The 6,720-nt window shown below is 42.4% G+C and overlaps 1 pseudogene; it reads left to right on the top strand.

Moving 5' to 3' along the window:
* Window positions 1-701: 701 nt before the first annotated feature.
* Window positions 702-815, top strand: LOC111814360 (annotated as a pseudogene).
* Window positions 816-6,720: the final 5,905 nt, after the last annotated feature.

Below are 6,720 nucleotides of genomic sequence, written 5' to 3' on the forward strand. Positions count from 1 at the left end.
GTTTCTTTGTTCAGCACTTCAAAAGGCCAATGGCTGAAGCATAAGTTGTTAAAGCAGAGAAAAGGGTTTACCTGGAAAGCTGCCAAGTCGAAGAAGGCAAAAACTATCGTGCCTAAGGAGTGTAGTCCCAGTGAGGGGTGTTTTGAAGAGATGCAAGTTTCAGATGGGCATTAAGGTAGTTACAAAGCCCAGGGTAGTTAAAATCTAGGATGGTCTGCTGCATTCCTGATATGTGGTTGCAGGGCACTCGATGTTCTGGGTTCTATACATCTAAAGAAAAGTTACTGTTACTGATTAGAAGAAAGCCTTGTGACTTAATGCCCTTGTGTTCCTTTTCCAAAGAATAATTAACCCTGAAGTTAATCATTAGGATACAAAAGAGAACTGTCCCCTGGAGAACAGGGAGAAATAACCAAAAGGCAACTGTCAGCAGACAAGATAATGAAAAGCAACTTTTTGCAGGACAGTTTAACCCATTAGGTAACTGCAGGCAGCAGGGACATCTGCAGTAAAGCTAGTGGAAGACCAGTTAGGTATTGCTCAGCCTTACGACCTGCAGTGTTAGAGACTTTTAAAACCAGCAAAAGCAAGTGGCACTGGAGGGTGGATTTTGGCTTCCCTCAGCCACATTTCTCTTTTATTACAGTCACCTTAGTGGGTGGGAGGCGGTCGTGTGTTGCGATTCTCTAATAGCTAATGATGTGCTCACTTCGGCAGCACATATACTAAAATTGGAACGATACAGAGAAGATTAGCACGGCCCCTGCGCAAGGATGACACGCAAATTCTAATAGCTAGTGACATTCAGCATCTTTTCATAACTGGCCACTTGTGTATGTCCTGCAGAGAAATGCTCAGAGTTCTTTACATATTCTAAATAAAAAACCCTAATCAGACATGTTATTTGAAAATATTTTCTTTCATTCTGTGGATTTTTTTTTTTTTTTTACTTTCTTAGTGGCATTACTTAGACTCATTTACTTACAATGTATTTCCACCTTGGAAATGGCATTTGCAAATATTTATTCATAAAAAAATTTAGTAGAAAAGATGTCTTCCATTTTTGTACACTTTTATCTTGCCAGATTTCTGACTCCATGACCAACAGAATATATCTTATATGTTTAAAAGAGTGAACCAGGAGAATACAGTATTGCATGCACTAAGCTACAGTGCAAGGCCAGGGAGATAGCTCAGCAGCGCAAGTGCCTGCCTGGCAAGGACAAGGTCCTGAGCCTGAGCCCTGGTACCAAAAATAAAAAATAAATATCAGTGCAATAGATCACATTAACTTCCTATTTTTTTAATTTAATTTCTGGACTGAGAAATTAGTTATTATAATCACAAATACAGATTTGTGTCAGATGAGTCCCAGACTGCTTTTATAATACAAGAGCCTAGAGATGCTCAGGATACACCATGGCTTTTGTCTTAAGATAGTGGGCAGATTTATGCACTGCTTCTTCATATTAAGAAACTGCTAAATACCAACAAAATATAAGGAAGCACAAATAAGAACAACTCCATCAATTCCAAGATAAATGTGGATGCTGTTGCCTTGGATCAAGACCTCCATGACTTCTTGAAGATGCTAAGAGATAACATCAGACAGAAGGCAGAGCCCATGAGACCCCAAAGAGCTGGCAGAGGAGATGGCCTGTCTGCTCCTGATGAAGGGGGAGCACTGTGATGCTGCCAATGCCAGTCCTGGTCGGTGATGACCCAGCCCCAATCTCTGACATTCACTTGGACTTCAGAAGGGGAAGCAACTGTGTTGGACTTTCTCTTCTGTCTTGGAGTTCTACAAGCTGGGAAACATCGACCAGTGGGAAATGCCCCACTATTTCTGTGGACTAGCTTCAGCCTTTTGGATATGGTTTGTGGTGCCCTGACCCTTTCATGCTCTGAAATAAGACAGCGATTATGTTCCTCATTCGATGGAGCTCACTACAGAGGTGTTTCCAGGTGGATGGCAGCCACATCTACAGATCTCTCCCACATCTATCATTTGGGTTTCCTTCCGAAAGCAAAACTTGACTGATAAAATGAAAGTTCTGACCAGAAGCACCGAGTCAATGTGACTCATAAGTAGCCTTCAGTTATTACGTAGCAGGAGTGCCGCTTCTTTTCTTTCCTGCCTCCTTTGTTCCCTGAGTTATACAATTGGTTTTGCTTTTCAAGATTACTTTTTAGAGTACCTGTGGGTTCACAGCAAACTTGGAAGTACAGAGATTTCCAGTACACTACCTCCTCCCACACAAGCACAGCTTGTCCTGAGAGCTACACGCCGCCCAGGTGGTGCGTCTGTTACTCCTCGTACTCCCGCAAAGTGCACAGCTGACGTGGGATCACTCTCACCATTGTGCACAACGTGGGTTTAGATCGATGTATAACCACACATAGCCACCAATACGGTGTTATACAGAGTAGTTTCACTGCCCTAAACGTCGTCTGTGCTCTGCCTATTATACAAGGTAGATTTTTTTTTTAAGAAATGACAAAAGGATAGGAATTCAACAGTGGCTGTCATATTGCATATTGTCATCTTAGTAGTTTTTGAGACAAAATTTTAAGGACTCAGAAACTTCACTGTTTCCTTTTTAAATATTGTAGAGATGTTCACGTGAAGATGGCTGGTCATGTGCTGGTGAAGGGATTGGGCTGGCCTCTCATTTCCTAGATTAGGGAACTTCAGGTCCTCTAGCAGTCCTGCTGGGGGGATGGGCATGGGCCTCAAGGGATGTTCGTGGAGAAGCAGGAAGCCTTGGGGCCCTTTGGTCCTCAGGTACTTGCCATCTCTAGTTTGGGCAAGTCTCCCATCTCCGTGGACCTGTTCCAAACTTGGGATGCTGAGGCAGGAGAATCAAAATTTCAAGGCTTGCCTAGGCAACTTGGTGAAACCCTATCTCAAAATAAAAAGGATGAGGATATAGCTTAACACTCCCTGGGTTCAATCACCAGTACTGAAAAAAAAAAAAAAAAGAACAGAGGCCAAGATGTATTTATCAAATTGTCCACATTTAAAACTTCTTGTCCACTACACAGGAAATGCATGCTTGTCTTTGAGTCTTTCATGGACATTTTTTTTTTTTTTTTTGACATGGACATTTGTACTGATGCATACAATAGTTGACTCCATGAGAGATTCTACCATTCTTGTTAAATTTTTTTAGCTGGGCATGGTGATACACCTGCAATCCCAGTACTTGGGAGGCTGGGGCAGGAGGACTGCTATAAACTCAAAGCCAATCTGGCCCATATAATAAGTTCAAGGCCATCATGAACTACAAGACAAGACTCATCTCAGAAAAAATAGCATTATGGGCCACCCAAATAGCTCAGTGGATTAAAGTGCCTGCAAGCAGGCACAGGGGCTGGGATTCGATCCCCACCCCTGAAGCATGCTGAGATGGCAACTGAGACTAGGCGTGGTGGTGTGTGCCTATAATCCCAGCTCTTGGGAGGCTATAAACAGGAGATCGCTGTGACTCAAATCTAGTAGTGAGACCCTGAATACCCTGTAGACCCTTCCCTAAAATAAAAAAATAATTAAAATAGTGTTAAAAAGAAAAGAAAAGAAATATTGATGGCACTATATAGTGATTTCTTTAAAGAGAAAGGCTGAAATCAGGACTTTTGGAGATGAAAATTTTTTAAATTTTAGATGATACCACAAAAAACGTTAACTTCTATAGTTCATTTAAGAATTCTTATATTGTTGCTGTTGGTACTTTAGTTTTTTGACACAGGGTCTTTCTATGTAGTTCAGGCTGGCCTTAAACTCACTATGTAGCCTTGGTTAGCCTCAAATTTGCAGAGCTCCTCCTGTCTCAGCCTCCTAAGTGCTGGGATGACAGCCATGAGCCACCATACTCTGCTTGAGAATTTAAGACTGAAATATGGACAAATATCCCACCAATAAAACAAGAAAACAATTCTTCTGTTAATCATATATCATACTCCTTTGAGTAAAAACATCGATAAACTAAACTCATTTTTTTTTTAATTTATTTATTTTTTCCTTTGGTGGAACCGGGGATTGAGCTCAGGCCCTTGCGCTTGCCAGGGAAGCGCTTACTCCACTGAGCCATCTCCCCGGCCCTGCTAAACTCATTTAGATTACTTGTGTTTTGATGTAGGATATTCAAAAAGAAAACAAGTTTCTTCGTCTCCATTTTTGATAATTCAATCACTTCTCTTAGAGGTAGAGAGAACAAAGATAAGCTCAACCACTGGACAAAATGAACAGTTCCAAAGACAAATATTATTGTCTTTAAAAGAACACTGAGGGCTGGGGAGATAGCTCAGTAGAATAAGTGCTTGCTTGGCAAGTTCAAGGTCATGAGTTCAATCCCCAGTACTGTCAAAAAAAATAAAAATAAAAAATAAAAGAACACTGACACTCCTGTCAGATTATAGCATCTACAATTTAATTTCATGCTAATGTAACACAGGCTGTAGATTCAACAAATTTTCACGCAGGAGTTAACTGAGACCCCAAAATTATTCCAAAGTTTCTTCTGATACAGAAGAGTTGAGAAGCGCTCCTGAATCCCACGTGTCAGGAGAAGAAGATGCAAGCGTAGGAGAGCTTGAGAAAAGGGAACGGTGGAGTTCTGAGTTCTGAACTAATGATTTCAGAGGCTGAGAGAGCAAAGCTGGCTGGAGAGACCCGTACTTGGTCTCAGCCAGAAGGCTGAGAAGCGATGGTCGGAGAGATCGCATAAGATTGTGGCACAGTTTGAGGGCTCACTTGAGATTGCATCTGTGAATACATACTGATAGCAATCTGCCCTCCTGGAGGACTTCTCAATAGCTCCCAGCTACTGAAATTCCTGCAGAACACTGGATTCCAAGACCAACATACTAAAAAGCTAAAACCAGAGAATATGACCTACGAAAAACCAACATGATGTGTCATGAGTTTAAATCACAAAAGCACAAGCTACAGGCTTGGAAAATTACATATTTAGAGCCAGCGAGATAGCTCAGCAGATTAAGTGCCTGTTTTAGCAAGCGCAGGGACCAGGGTTCGATGCCTGGTACCACATGCCACGCCAGCCCCACCCCCGGGCGTGCTGAGCCCACCGAGTCTGGATGTGGTGGTGCGCGCCTGTAATCCTAGTGCTGGGGAGGCTGAAAACAGGAGGATCACCAAGAGTCCGAGCTGCATAGTGAGACCCTGCACCAAATATATAAAAAAGAAAATTATGTATTTATCTAGGGGTCATGGGATCCTGATAATATCCAAGAATCACTGAAGTGGGAGTTCCTGTATAAGCACACAGGAGAGGAGCTGTGGTTAGAGTGTGGGAGGTCGGGGTTAACGACTTCAGAGATGGTGTGGGTTCTTCAATGTTTAGGGTACTTCAAACATTCGGGAAGTAAGATGTGAAAGAAAGGAAAAGAAAATTGCTTTCTAGAACAGCGAGGTTGGATAGTGCAGGATTATTATACAACTAAATTCATTAAAGGACAAGAAAATATACCCAGTTCTGCAGAAAAAGCATATAAATTGTGGGGAAGAAAATGCTGAGTCAGCTGTAGGATTCATTTACTGTGACTTCAAAGCCAAATTGCAGCTAGCTTTCTGACATGAGTAGCCTGCAATAAATATTCACAATTATATTATATTTACACTACCTTTGATCTGATTATTACTGTGACCTCATGGTAGACATTTTCATTTCCTCTTCTTTATTTGATTTTCATCTTATTTTAATAAGAGTATATAACGCTGGGCTCATTCAACATGGTAATACTAAGAAGCATCATATTTCTGATACAATAAGAAGCATAAGAGGTGGCCAGGGATATAGCTCAGCAGCACAGCACCTACCTGGCAAGCCTGAGGTTGTGAGCTTGATTTCTGGTGGAGGTGGGGGAAGCATGTGATTGGGTGTAGGGGTGCATGCCTGTAATCCCAGAACCCAGGAAGTGGAAGCAGGAGTATTGCCTAGAGTTCAAGGCTAGTGTGAGCTACACAGTGAGACTCTGTCTCAAAAGAAAAAGAGAGAGAAAAAAAGAGATTTGTCCTTTCTTGGTACCTTTTTCTTTGTTCTATTATATATTTATGTTTCAGAGCATACTGTATTTTCCTGGCTTTCACTTTTTTGGGGGAAAAGTTTGTCTCAACCCCTAAAGTACAAGCAGCATGGTGGCACATACCTGTAATCCTAACACTCAGGAGGCTGGGACAGGATGATCACCATGAGTTTGCCCCCAGCCTGGGCTACACAGTAAGTCCAAGGCCAAGGTGAACTACATAGCAAGATTCTGAAAAAAAAAAAAAACTAGTACAAAGAGAACAACGGGGACTTCCTCACGGGGCGGTGCGGCCGGGCAGCGGCGGAGGGTCGGCAGGCATCGTGGGGAGCAAGAAGGAGCTGTCCATCCACTTTTTGCCCGGCTGCTGCCGGCTGCTGGAGGAAGAAGTGAACATCCCCAGCAGGCGGGTTCTGGTGACTGGTGCCACTGGGCTTCTAGGTAGAGCAGTGTACAAAGAATTCCAGCAGAACAACTGGCATGCAATTGGTTGTGGTTTTAGAACAGCAAGGCCAAAGTTTGAACAGGTTAATCTGTTGGATTCTGAAGCAGTTCATCACATCATTCATGATTTTCAGGAGCTGCTGTTTTGAGAATTCCTGTTCTGTACGGGGAGGTTGAAAAGCTCGAAGAAAGCGCTGTCACTGTTATGTTTGATAAAGTGCAGTTCAGCAA

The sequence above is a fragment of the Octodon degus genome, unplaced genomic scaffold (assembly GCF_000260255.1).
Source record: "Octodon degus isolate 3935 unplaced genomic scaffold, OctDeg1.0 scaffold00297, whole genome shotgun sequence".
Lineage (NCBI taxonomy): Eukaryota > Metazoa > Chordata > Mammalia > Rodentia > Octodontidae > Octodon > Octodon degus.